The sequence below is a fragment of the Odocoileus virginianus genome, chromosome 12 (genome assembly GCF_023699985.2).
Source record: "Odocoileus virginianus isolate 20LAN1187 ecotype Illinois chromosome 12, Ovbor_1.2, whole genome shotgun sequence".
Taxonomy (NCBI): domain Eukaryota; kingdom Metazoa; phylum Chordata; class Mammalia; order Artiodactyla; family Cervidae; genus Odocoileus; species Odocoileus virginianus.
In genome coordinates, this window is record NC_069685.1 from 17450105 (window position 1) to 17463839 (window position 13735).

Sequence of the window (13735 nt, forward strand, 5' to 3'; positions counted from 1 at the left end):
CAAGCATAGGTACTGATGTCTTTGTTTCATTTCTAATTTTGGTAGCATGTTTCTTCTTTTTTACTTAGTCATTTTAGGAAAAGATTTGTCAGTTTCGTTTTCAAAGAAAAAAGTTATTCTGTTTTCTGCTTCACTGATTTCCATTTTAATCTTTGTAATTTCATCCCTTCTGTTTGCTTAATATTTAGTTTACTTTTCTTTTTCTAGTTTCTTAAGGTAGAAGCTTAGGTTATTGATCTGAGATCTTCTTTTCTGATATATGTTCTGCTTTTTAAAATTGTAATTCATACTTCCTCATTTCCTTTGTGATTTCTTCTTTGACCCATGGTTATTTAGAAATGTATTATTTAATTTTCAGTTATTTGGGGATTCCCTAAATTTCATTGTTGTTAATTTCTAGTTTAACTCCCCTGTAGTAAGAGAACATACTTTGTATTTTTTCTCATTTTACATTTATTGAAACATCCTAATGACCTAGTAGGTAATCTTTTCTGAAGAATGTTCTATGTGCACTAGAAAGGTATTCTGCTGTTGTTGGGTGGAATATTTCATAGGTATCAGGTCAAGTTGGTTCTTTGTTGTGATTTTCTGTCTAGCTTTTCTATTAATTACTGCGAGTGAGATATTAAAGTCTATTATTATTGAAGTGTCTGTTTTTCCTTTCAGTTCTGTCAATTTTTGCTTCATATTTTTGGGACTGGTATTAGATATGATATATGGATATAATAATACACATTAATACATTTTGTAGTATTTTTTCTGGTGTTACTCTGACTACTACAACTCGCTTATGTTTTACTCTTTGCATTACATATCCTTTTCTTTTTAACTTACTTGTTTTGAATCTAAAGTGTATCTTATAGACAGCATATAGTTAAAATGCTTATTTTAAAAAATTAATGTGACCACTTCTGCCTTTTGATTGGAGAATTCATAATCTGTTCACATTTAATGTTATCATTGATGGTAAGATTTATGCAGTTCTGCTAGTTATTTTCCATATGTCTTATTTCTTTTCTATTTCTTTCTTTGGCCTCTAATGCCTATTCTGGAGTTAATAGTTATTTTCCAGGCTATCATTTTAATTCCTTTGTTAGTTTTTTAACTGGATTTTTAAAAGTTATTTTCTTAAGTTGCTTTAGGGATTACAGTGTGTATCTTATCAGTTTGCTTCAGAATTGACTGATTTAATTATAGTAAAATATAAAAACTTTGCTCTGTTTTTTTCCCCCTGTCCTGTCAAGATTATCATACATACGAAATTTTTATGTTTTAGGAGCCCAACAATACAATTTTACAATATTTTAATATAATTGTATGTTTTTAAAGATAGTTGAGAAGAAAACATTTAAACAGTTTTTAAAATATTTATCAAAAAATAAAGTATCACATATTTACAGTTTATGTATTCTTTATTTCTTTTTATGTATTGATTTATGGGCTGATTATTTCCTTTCAGTCTCATGAGCTTCCTTTTGGATTTCTTATAAGGAAAGTTTGTTACTAATGAATTATCTCAATCTTTGTTTCTTGGGCTTGTTTTTATTTTGCCTTTATATTTGAAGAGTACTTTGGCTGGATATAGAATTCTTTGCTGCATTTTTTTTCTTTTAGCATCTTGAATATGTCATCGACTTTCTGGTCTGTATTGTTTCTGATGAGTAGTTTTTGTGTTTTCAAGATTTTCTTTCCTTAGTCAACAGTCTTACAGTTTTATGTCTGGGTGTGGATCTCTTTGTGTAATCCTCCTTTGGATTCAGTAAACTTAAATGTAGTGGTTAACATTTTTAAACCATTTTGTAAGTTTTATCTATAATTTCTTCACATATTTTTTCTATTCTTTTTTTCTAGGACTCTCATTACGTGTATGTTGCCATGCTTCATGGTATTCGTATATTTCTGAGGATCTGTTAATTTAAAATTTTTAAAAATTATTTTCTTTTCCTCGTAATTGGTGGGCTTCCCTGGTGGCTCAGATGGTAAAGAGTCCACCTGCAAGGCGGGAGACCTGGGTTTGATCCTTGGATTGGGAATATCCCCTGGAGGAGGGCATGGCAACCCACTCCAGTATTCTTGCCTGGAGAATCCCTATGGACAGAGGGGCCTGGTAGGCTATAGTGCATGGGGTTGCAAAGAGTCGGATACCACTGAGCAACTTTCACACAGATTGATATAGTTTCAAGTGCATTGGCTGTTTCTTCTGTCATCTCCAATCCACTCTTGAACTCTGCTAGTGAATTTAAAATTTTGGTTCTTTCTGTTTCTTTCCACCTGCACCAAGTGGCTTTTGGGATCTTAGTTCCCCCACCAGGGATTGGCAGTGAAAACTTTGTGTCCTAATTGCTGGATATACAGGGAATTTCCCCAAATTTTGGTTCTTAATATTTTTCAACTCTAAAATTGTTAATACTTTTTAACTCCAGGATTTACATTTATTCTTTTTTAAAAAAATAATATCTGTATGTTTATTGAGACTGCCTATTTTATGAGTTATAGTTGTCATACTTTCCTTTAATTTTTTTAAACATGGTTTTTTTGTTTGGAGATGAAATTAAATTTTAAGTAGAAGATGATATGTAAGCTATGATAAATACTAAAATGAAGTTTGTTTTATTTCTAAATTATATTCAATATTTTAATCTGTATTTCATGATATGCATAAAAGTATATTACTCATAAATGCTAAATTTCATCTGATAGTTTCTTTTTAAACATAATTAGCAATTTACTTACAATACTATTGTTTACTGATAAGTAGGATCAGTGTACAATTTGAAAAACATGCTATTAATTCTGAAACCTTAGTTCATTTTTTGAATTGCTTATATATTACAAAGTCTACATGTTTATTTGTATTTCTTGCTGCTTAATTCTCTCACAGTAGGTGCTAATGGGTAAAAACAGCAGAAGAAGCCTACGAGAGCAATATAATGTGTTAGAATGGTTATAAAATATCAAAGTTTTTATATGAGCCTGCACATTTAATCGTATAGTATTTATTCGCTTTAGTTCCTTGAGAGATTATAGTAAATGAGATAAATGTAGTACTTGTTTTCATGGAACTTTATATTTTGTTAGAGGAGACATACGTTAAACATATTAACAAGATAATTTTAGAGAATGATAAATGTAATGAACAAATAAAATAGGGTAAAGTGAAAATCGCTCAGTTGTGTCCGACTCTTTGCTACCCCATGGACTATGCGGCCCATGGAATTCTCCAGGCCAGAATACTGGAGTGGGTAACCTTTCTCTTTTCCAGGGAATCTTCCCAACCCAGGGATTGAACCCAGGTCTCCCGCATTGCAGGCGGATTCTTCACCAGCTGAGCCACCAGGAAAGCCCACAGTAGGGTATTGTGATCTCAAATAGAGAATGATAAGGCAGCTACATGGAAATGTGATATAATTTTGGTGGGAGGGAAGCCATGAAGAAAATGTCTCTCTGAAGAGGTGGTATTTGAGGTGAAATCTGCACGATGGGTGAGGAGGATTCAGTTTGTTCATAATCTGGAAGAGCTTTGTAGCCTAGAGAATAGGAGGTGCAGAACAAGCTTGGAGTGTTACAGGAGCAGGGCCTGTGTGGCTAGAGCTCAGCAAGCCAGTGAAAGAGAAATTAAGGGATGAATGAGATCAGAGAGGTGGGGTGGGCTTCCACTGGGTTATCTTTATAAAGACCACGTTAGAGTTTAGATTTTTTTCTAAGCGGGGTGGGAAATAGTGGAGAAATATTTCAGTGACTTAACATTTTTAACTCAGGAGTTAATTATAGCCTGAAGCTCCAGTACTTTGGCCAACTGATGCAAAGAGCCGACTCGTTAGAAAAGACCCTGATGCTGGGAAAGATTGAAGGCAGGAGGAAAGGGGGATGACAGAGGATGAGAAGGTTAGATGTCATCACTGACTTGGACTTGAGTTTGAGCCAGCTCCAGGAGTTGGTGATGGACAGGGAAGCCTGGCATGCTGCAGTCCATGGGTTGCAAAGAGTTGGACACAACTGAGCAACTGAACTGAACTGATACAGTTTTATTCTTTTTAGCAACTTCTGAGTGAGTAAATTTCTGAAGGGTTTTCTATAAATGATTTTATAAAGGATAGAAGGGAAAGTAACTTCTCCTGTTTCTTCCTTGAAATTTACTGAAAAATGCAACAAAAAAATCAGTGTCTTTAAAGCTTTGAATTTGTAGTACAGTTGTAACAGTGGCAAAGATTCTTGCCTAGGGATTAGAGTTCCAGGTGCAGTGGAGAAGATAATACTTAGTTCTTCAAGTTAAAATAGGCATGCATTTGTTCATAAGTAGTTCAGGCCTCAAAGTGAGAGACTGGGTGCACTTTTCTCCCTAGCTACTTCTGCAGGGCCCTTTTAATTTAATACTATAAGAAAGTTTATATTTTGGTTCCAGGTGTAATACATATGGGCAAGTCTTAATTAAGATTGAAAGCTTATGCCTGAAAAGCTTTGCTTGTTACTAATAGAGAGTTGCAGGCCAACGCTTCTTTCTAAAAGAAAAAAAGCTCAACCCCTAAAGAGAGCAAAGGAGAAAGAACTTCTCATGCTGTCAGTTTCTCCCTTAGGCCTACAGGACTTGATATGAGAGAATTTGTGAGTTAAATAATTAATTCCCTCCTTGCACCACTTCCCCCATTTTTGGGGGGGGAAGGGAGAAATGTATGCTTATATAGATAAGATATATATAATTCCCATTTAGTGTATTTGAACTTTTCTGATTAGCCCATGTTATGAGCCAATAAGGAAGTAGGTAGAGAAATCTCCCAGGGTCAGGTGGGAGAGGTTCTATGTGATTCTTTCACAGCTTTAATGTTAAAAACAGTTGTATAATCATGAGGCAGAAAAACTTAAAGAGCATAGACTCTGGATCCAGACTGCTAATCTCTATTTGTTTGTTGTTTGACCTTGAGTAAGTTCCTTAAAAAAAAAAAAAAAAATCTCCTGGTGCTTCAGTTTCCTCAGATGTAAAACGGGGAATTATACTTGTTTTGTAGGATTGTGTAGATTTACTGGATGAATACATATAGCAGGCTTAGAATAATGCTGGCATGGAGTAAGTGCTCTATAAATGTTAACTACTATTATCCCTTCGTTGTTTGGAAGAAGAAAAAATACTGTTAAGCTGGGCTGGTTATTGACTTTCCTCTAGAATAAATTCACACTAATGAATTCATATCCTGTTGAACCAGAATATTAAAAAAATTTGTTGTAAAGAGCAGTTCTTTGCTTCCTTTTAAATCACAAAAGTGAAGAAGTTGCCAGAGGCTTTAGAATGATCTGTACTAGGGGTCTCTCCTTCAAAAGGAAAAATTTTCCCAGTTTGTTTTGCTGAACAGAGCCTAAGTAGATTTGAGGTTTCTTCATGACTGGGAATCTGCCATACATTCAGATCACCGCTTGCTTCAGCTTCCCATAAAGCAGTTGCTTGACTGCCTTAATCCAGTCAAAACAAGTCTTTTCTTGTATCTCCTTTTGGGTGTGCAAGAGCTAGAGTGACCAGGCTTGAGACTCTAAACATCTGCACAGTGGTCATGGGATGAGCCAATGACCGTTTTTCCTTAAATTTTGCTGTGCCAGGTCTTAGTTGCAGCACACAGGCAGGATCTTCGTTCTCTGTTGTGGTGTGTGGGATCTTGTTCCCTGATCAGGGATCCAACCCTAGCCCCCTGGTTTGGGAGCATGGAGTCTTAGCCACTGGACCAGCAGGGAAGACCCAAGCCAGTGACTTTTGAGTGTTACTTTTCCCCTAACCAAACGTCCAAGTACGTATTCTTTTATCTGGTTCTTGCTTGATTTGGAAATGTCCTTATTCATAGAATATACGTGGCTGAACATTTATTTCCACCATTATAGTATTTCTTACAGATAGTTTGTGGGGTAAGTATAGAAATGAATATTCATTTAAGTGTAGGGTTACTGATTAATGATCAAACCTTTGGGGACTTCCCTAGCAGTCCAGTACTTAAGGTTCCACCCTTCTACTGCTGGGGGCTCAGGTTCCATGCATACCTCTTGGTGCAGCAGGGAAAAAAAAAAATCAGACCTTTGTTGCTTATCTGCATCTTCAAGATAGGTTGGCTTCTAAGATGTGCTTAATGTGATCAGTTCCTCCCTTGTTATGCTTATTCCCTTATTACTGCCCCGGAATTTAAGCGTATGTGAAGAGGTAATAGATATCAGGAGGATAAAAATATTAAAGGAGTATAGCTAGGCAGCGCTATCAATTTTAGCTCCAGTGGTAACTGTGGGCAGCCAAGTCAGGTTGATTTTGTCTTGCTGTTTCTTTGCTCATCAGTTCTTTAAATAACTCTAATGTTTGATTATTTGGAATATTTTTAGATGATAATTCCCTCCTAGATTTCATCATCCTAAAATTAATTGAACAAACCAACATTTGTTAGATTACACCCAGAAACCTGGCCACTGTAGTTCTTTGGTCCATGAAAAAACCAACTGAAACATGCCTGGCAAGAAAAGCATCAGAATACCTTAAACAGAAGTTGGATGATGTTACAAACTATCTAAGTTCACTTCTTATCTGTATGTGATTCTGTGTCTTTTTCTGTGTGTCAGAACTCAGGGCCATGAGTAAAGGCGGATTTTAAGATACTGTTACCTATGGTGTGGGACTCTTGAAGTGCGGAGTTGTTTTTGGATTTTAAGATACTGTTGTCTATGGTGCGGGACTCTTGAAGTGCGGAGTTTTTGGATTTTAAGATACTGTTACCTATGGTGTGGGACTCTTGAAGTGTGGAATTGCTTTTGGATTTTAAGATACTGTTACCTATGGTGCGGGACTCTTGAAGTGCGGAATTGTTTTTGGATTTTAAGATACTGTTGTCTACGGTGCAGGACTCTTGAAATGCGGAATTGTTTTTTTGCTTGGCAAGTTATCTTACTTGATTTTCCAATTAGCCTGTTCAGTCTGTTTCTTCTTCTATAAAATGAACTCTTAAAATCTCTTCAAATAATTTAATGCAGTTTCTTTTATCTTGTCATTTTCTGGGATCCAGTTTATATCTAGATGACTCACCTTGCCCTAAAGTAAGTCCAATGATAATGACCTCTTGCTGCCCAAATAATTTCCAACCCTGACTTAATGGGCCCAGATATTTGTAAACTATATAACTTTTCACACTCAAGTTCCATTTTCAGAAGGGGATTCTTCTTTCCTTAAAAGATTCATTAGTTTACTTTTTATCCCTTTAAAATGTACTGATTTTTGTTTTAACAGGTAACACTGAACATCTCATTTTGGCATGAGGAGCAGTTAGGTTTTAGGTATAATCGTCTATTCTGTTACTGCTTTATTGTTAATATGAAGCTTTGGCAGTATGATACAATTCTGACTAATGCTATCAAAGAGATAATAATAAGGTCACATTCATTCAGTATTCATAGTGTGCCATGTACTTAATAGGAAGGCTTAAAAGAACTAAACACACTGACTTCCTAGAATTGTTTCACTATCTTTTTATGGATGAGGATATTGAAATTTAAAGAGATAAATAACTGTCTAAGGTCACATAGAGGTGAGGCCAACAGTCTATAATTTCTTATTGAGTACCTACTCTATTCTGGGAATACAGTGGCCAACAGGCTCTTAAGTTGCACATGCTCTTAAACATAAAGAATTCTGTTAAAATAGTCATCATTAATACAGGGAGAATTATTCCTATTTCATATGGTTATGTAAGAATTAGAGGACAATGCATAAAAATGCATGATTTAGTAACAAAGAAAAAATAGACATTGATACTATTGAGGCTGTCATATTAGCATTATAAACTACATACATAATTTCCATCAGACTTGGTAGATAATTAAAAAAAATCGAACAATGATAGACTAATCCAAACTATTTTAGGAATTGAGTTCCAAATTTAAAAGGATTAATTTTAGCAATAAAGTGGCTAAGAACAGTTAAGGGTTTTTTTGGGGGGGAAGTTGTGAGTTAAACTGTACATAAGTTTAGATTATCAAGCTGCAGTTTTTCTTAGTATGATGATAATGTTAATACTGTACAATAATGTCTCTTTAATAGGTTAAATTTGTAGCATTGTCCTCTCTTTTAAAATCTAGTTTGTTGAAGTTTTAATCACATGTAGTGAAATTCATCCTTACATTTCCATGATTTTGACAAATTCAATTTGTATCATTATGCAGTCACCACCACAATCAAGATGTGAACAGTGCTATCACCCACAAAAGTTCCTTGTGCCCTTTGAGATCAACTCCTTCCCACTGATCTGTCTTCTGTTCCTATGGGACCTTTTCTTGAGTATCGTATAAACGGAATTGTCCTTCCTCTTACTGATCTGTTAGGCTGTTTAGATATAGTTGCTGCACTAGCAAGTAGGATAACCGTGACCCTCTATGCTGCTACAGCTTTCTTACAAATTAGGAATTACATTAAGAAGCAACTAAATCAGAAAAAATTGACACAGCCTGTTGGGAAATTGGAAAAAGAAGTTTGTCCATGGTTTAGTATTAATAAATGTTATTTAGTTTACCCAACATATTTATTATTATTATTTTTAAAATTTTATTTATTTGGCTGCTCTGGGTCTTAGTTGTAGCATGTGGGGTCTAGCTCCCTGACCAGGGATCAAACCTGGGCCCCCTGCACTGGGAGCTCAGAGGCTTAGCCACTGGACCACCAGGGAAGTCCCTCCCCAACATATTTAAAAGGAATCAATTCATGTGAATGGATTTCACATTTTAGATGTTGTCATTATTATTCAGTTGCTCAGTCATGTCTGACTCTGTGCCTCATGAACTGCAGCATGCCAGGCTTCTCTGTCCTTCACCATCTCCTGGAGTTTGCTCAAACTCATATCCATGGAGTCACTAATGCCATCCCACCATCTTATCCTTTGTTACTCCCTTCTCCTCCTATACTGTAGATGGGAAACTGATAAAATCAGTTTTAAACCTCTCCTTTGACCAACCTCAGTTGTACAAAATTCAGTTCGTTTGCTCAGTCATGTCCTACTCTTTGCAACCCAATGGACTGCAGCACGCCAGGCCTCCCTGTCCATGAACAACTCCTGGAGCTTACTCAAACTCAGGTCCATCGAGTCGGTGATAGCATCCAACCATCTCATCCTCTGTCGTTCCCTTCTCCTGCCTTCAGTCTTTCCCAGCATCAGGGTCTTTTCCAATGAGTCAGTTCTTCGCATCAGGTGGCAAAATATTGGAGCTTTAGCTCCAGCATCAGTCCTTCTAATGAATATTCAGGACTGATTTCCTTCAGGATTGACTGCTTTGATCTCCTTGCAGTCCAAGGGACTCTCAAGAGTCTTCTCCAACACCACAGTCCAAACCATCAATTCTTTGGCACTCAGATTTCTTTATAGTCCAGCTCTCACATCCATACATGACCACTGGAAAAATTATAACTTTGACTAGATGGACCTCTTGTTGGCAAAGTAATGTGTCTGCTTTTTAATGAGCTGTCTAGGTTGGTCATAGCTTTTCTTACAAGGAGCAAGCGTTTTTTAATTTCATGGCTGCAGTCACCATCTGCAGTGATTTTGGAGCCCAAGAGAATAAAGTCTCTCACTGTTTCCATTGTTTCCCCATCTATTTGCCATGAAGTGATGGGACCAGATGACATGATCTTAGTTTTTTGAATGATGAGTTTTTTTTTCCATTTATTTTTATTAGTTGGAGGTTAATTACTTTACAATATTGTAGTGGTTTTTGCCATACATTGACATGAATCAGCCATAGATTTACATGTATTCCCCATCCTGATCCCCCTCCCACCTCCCTCTCCACCTGATCCCTTTGGGTCTTCCCAGTGCACCAGCCCCGAGCACTTGTCTCATGCAAAAATATGGAGCACTTCACGAATTTGCGTGTCATCCTTGTGCAGGGGCCATGCTAATCTTCTCTGTATCGTTCCAATTTTAGTGTATGTGCTGCCGAAGCGAGCACTGAATGCTGCGTTTTAAGCCAGCTTTTTCATTCTCCTCTTTCACTTTCATCAAGAGGCTCTTCAGTGGGGTCATCTGCATATCTGAGATTATTGATATTTCTCCTGGCAATCTTGATTCCAGCTTGTGCTTCACCAGCTTGTACACAATTAGATAAATCATCTGTGATTCATGACACAGAATAATTTACCCAGTCATTGTTGTTTCTTGTGATCACACATGAGTCCATCATTCAGGTGAAAACTAGAACCTTTTTTTTTTTTTTTGGTCACACTGGAGTGGGTCACTGTTCCCTTCTCCAAGGGATGTTCCCAACCCAGAGATCAAACCTTGCTCGAGAGATCTTAGTTCCCTGACCAGAAATTGAATTTGAGCCCCAGTAGTGAATGCCAAATCCTAACCACTGGGACTGCCAGGGAATTCCTGAGAACTAGAATCTTGACAAGAATTTACATCACATTTATCTGTGTGTGCCTTAATATATTTAAAAATCTTTAATAGATTTTGGTTGTGTATATTTCTTATTAATTAGTAGGAGCTCTCCTTTCCCCCCCTTTTGGAGGGAGGGGACTTACTTTACCTAATGTCTTGTCTTTCAGTTTTGTTTTTGGAGTCTGTTAAGAATTTTTAAAAAAATTGGTGTAGTCATGTTTAGTAATTCTTTGTTTCTTGCTTTCCATGTATTTAGTAATTTTTCCTTAACTGTGAATTCATGAAGATATTCTCTATTTCCTTCTAATTTGAAAAGGTCTTTAAGTTTTTAGTACACCTGTATTTAGGTCTTTAGTACACCTGTAATTTCATGAGTGGTGAGAGGTGGTAATTTAATTTTTGTCTTGTATGGATAATCACTTGTCCCAGCATCATTTAATAGTCTCCCCCCCCATTGATTTTAACACTGCCTCTTTCTACATTGTTTCCAATATGCATGTGTCTTTTTCTGGCCTCTATATTCTGTTACATTGTTACATTTGGTTATGTCTACACCACTACTTACTGTCTAATTACTGGACTAGACTAGGTAGGACAGTTCTTTTCCAGGGACTTTATTCACTTTTGCCAGTTTCTCTTGTGTATACTTTCCCCCTCTTAACTATCTTTGTCAAGTTTTTTGTGAAACCTTCTTGGGATTTTTAACTGGAAATATGTTGAATTTGTTGGGCTTCCCTGGTAGCTCAGCTGGTAAAGAATCTGCCTGCAATGTAGGAGACCTGGGTTTCACCTCTGGGTTGGGAACATCCACTGGAGAAGGGAACAGCTACCCACTCCAGTATTCTGGCCTGGAGAATTCCATGGAGTATATATATAGTCCATGGGATTGCAAAGAGTCAGACATGATGGAGCGATTTTCACATATTGAATTTGTTAGATAAATCTGTTGAGCATTGGTATCTTTAAGATATTGAGCTTACCTATCCAAGACTGCGAGGGGATTCCCAAGACTTCTTTAATCTCTTTCAGTAGATTTATTTATTTTCTCCATAGAGGTCTTTGTTAGATTGAGTCTTAAATATCTTTGTGCAGCTTGTGAGATTTTAGTTCCTGGACCAGAGATTGAACCCAGAATGTGGCAGTGAAAGTGCTGATTCCTAACTGCTGAAATTCTGTAACTGCCAGTGAATTCCTAAGTCTTAGGTATCTTTTATTTTTGTAGTTATTGTAAATTATATCCTTTTTAAAAATTACATTTGCTGTTTGTTTCTGGTATATAGAAAAGACATTTGATTTTTATATATTGATCTGTATCCACACAAATGGCAAACCCTCTTCTTCTAATATCCAAAGGTTCTTTTGAATTTTCTACAGTATATAGAGTTTTATCGTTGATAAGCAATGATAGCTTCATTTCCTCCTTTCAGTTCCTTACTCCTTTTAATTTTTCCTTATCAAACTCTCCTGATCAGGATTGCTAGTATGGTTTTAAATTGAAGTGGCAATTGTAGGTATATTTGTTCTGTTCCCAGTATCAGGGGAAAGTTTTAAATATTTTGCCATTAAGTCTTGGCAGCTTTTTTCTTTTAATTATAAAATTTTATCAAGTGATTTTTATTGTATCTACCAAGATGATGTATAAATTATTACTGCATAACAGGTTACCTGCAACATGTGTTGATGGGGATGTGGAGAAATTAGAACCTTCATACATACTGATGAGAATGTGAAATGATGTCATTTGGCATTTTCTCAAAATGTTAAGCATAAAGTTGCTATGTGTTCCAACAGTTCACTCCTGGGTATATACCAAGAGAAAAGAAAACATGTCTACACAAAGACTTGTACATGAATTTTTATAGCAGCATTGTTTTATAATAGTTAAAAAGTGGAAACAATTTTGTACCAATTGATGAATGAATAGATAAAATGTGATATATCTATGCAGTGGAATCTTATTCAGCAATAAAAGAATTGAAATACTAATACATGTTACACATAGATGAATACTGAAAGCATAGTAAGTGAAAAAGTCAGTCACAAAAGCTCACATATTTAAAATTCTATTTATATGAAATGGTCAGAAAAAGCAAATCTCTAGAGATAAAAGTAGATTAGTCTTGCCAGGGACTAGGGGTTGGGGAAGGATGGGGAGGGACTGCTAATGGACATGAGGTTTTTTTGAGAGGGAGTGCTGAAGATGTTGCTAAAATTAGATTGTGGTAATGATTGCACCACTTCATTAATGTACTATAAACTTTTGGGTTATATGCTGTAAGTTGGTGAACTGTATGATATGTAGGTGTTAGTGTTAGTCACTCAGTTGTGTCTTACTCTTTGCAACCCCGCAAACTGTAGCCCACCAGGCTCCTCTGTCCATAGAATTCCCCAGGCAAGGATACTGGAGTGGATAGCCATTCCCTTTTCCAGGAGATCGTCCTGACCCAGGGATCGAACCTGAGTCTCCTGCATTGCAGGCAGATTTTTTTCCTCTGAGCCATCAGAAAACCCATGATATGTGAATTATATCTCAATAAAACTGTTTCAAAAGGTAAGTACATATGTAGTTTTGTTAGATGTTGCCAAATACCCCTCCCAAAGTGTGCCAGTTTGCATTCCCATACATTTACAATGTATAAATGTACAGTTTTACCAACAGATTATTGTTATACTTTTAAATTTTTACCAATCTGATAGATGAGAGAAATGGTATTTCAATTTTTAAAAAATTTGCATTTTCCTGTGAGTGAATTTGAACATCTTTTCTTATGTTTAAGGGCTATTTTTATATCTAATTTTGTGAATTGTGTGTTTTTCATATTTCTCTCTTTTTTTTTTTTGGTCCTTTATTCTCTATTTTGTTGTTCAGTCATTATGTCCGACTCTTTGCGACCCCATGGACTGCAGCATGCCAGGCTTCCCTGTCTTTCACTATCTCCTGGAGTTTGCTCAAACTCATGTCCATTGGGTTGGTGATGCCATTTAACCATTTCATCCTCTGTCACTCCCTTTTCCTCTTGCCCTCAGTTTTTCCCAGCATCAGGGTCTTTTCCAATGAGTCAGCTTTTTGCATCTGGTAGCCAAATTATTGGAGCTTCAGCTTCAGCATCAGTCCTTCCAGTGAATATTCAGGGTTGATTTCCTTTAGGATTGAATGGTTTGATCTCCTTGCTTGTCCAAGGGACTTTCAAGAGTCTTCATCAGCACCACCGTTTGAAAGCATCAATTCTTCGATGCTTAGCCTTCTTTATATGGTCCAACTCTCACATCCATACATGACTACTGGAAAAACCATAGCTTTGACTATATGGACCCTTGTTGGCAAACTAATGTCTCTGCTTTTTATTTTATTT

The 13735-nt window shown here is 36.3% G+C and overlaps 1 protein-coding gene and 1 non-coding gene across 6 annotated transcripts in view; one reads left to right on the forward strand and one right to left on the reverse strand.

Annotated features, from left to right (window-relative positions):
• Window positions 1–13735, forward strand: part of ELF2 (E74 like ETS transcription factor 2) — a 93239-nt gene that overhangs the window by 5575 nt on the left and 73929 nt on the right. The gene's annotated exons all lie outside the window — the stretch shown is intronic.
• LOC139037931 (U6 spliceosomal RNA) lies at window positions 9845–9951 on the reverse strand. The gene has a single exon (XR_011490869.1). It is a non-coding gene; the product is annotated as a U6 spliceosomal RNA (small nuclear RNA).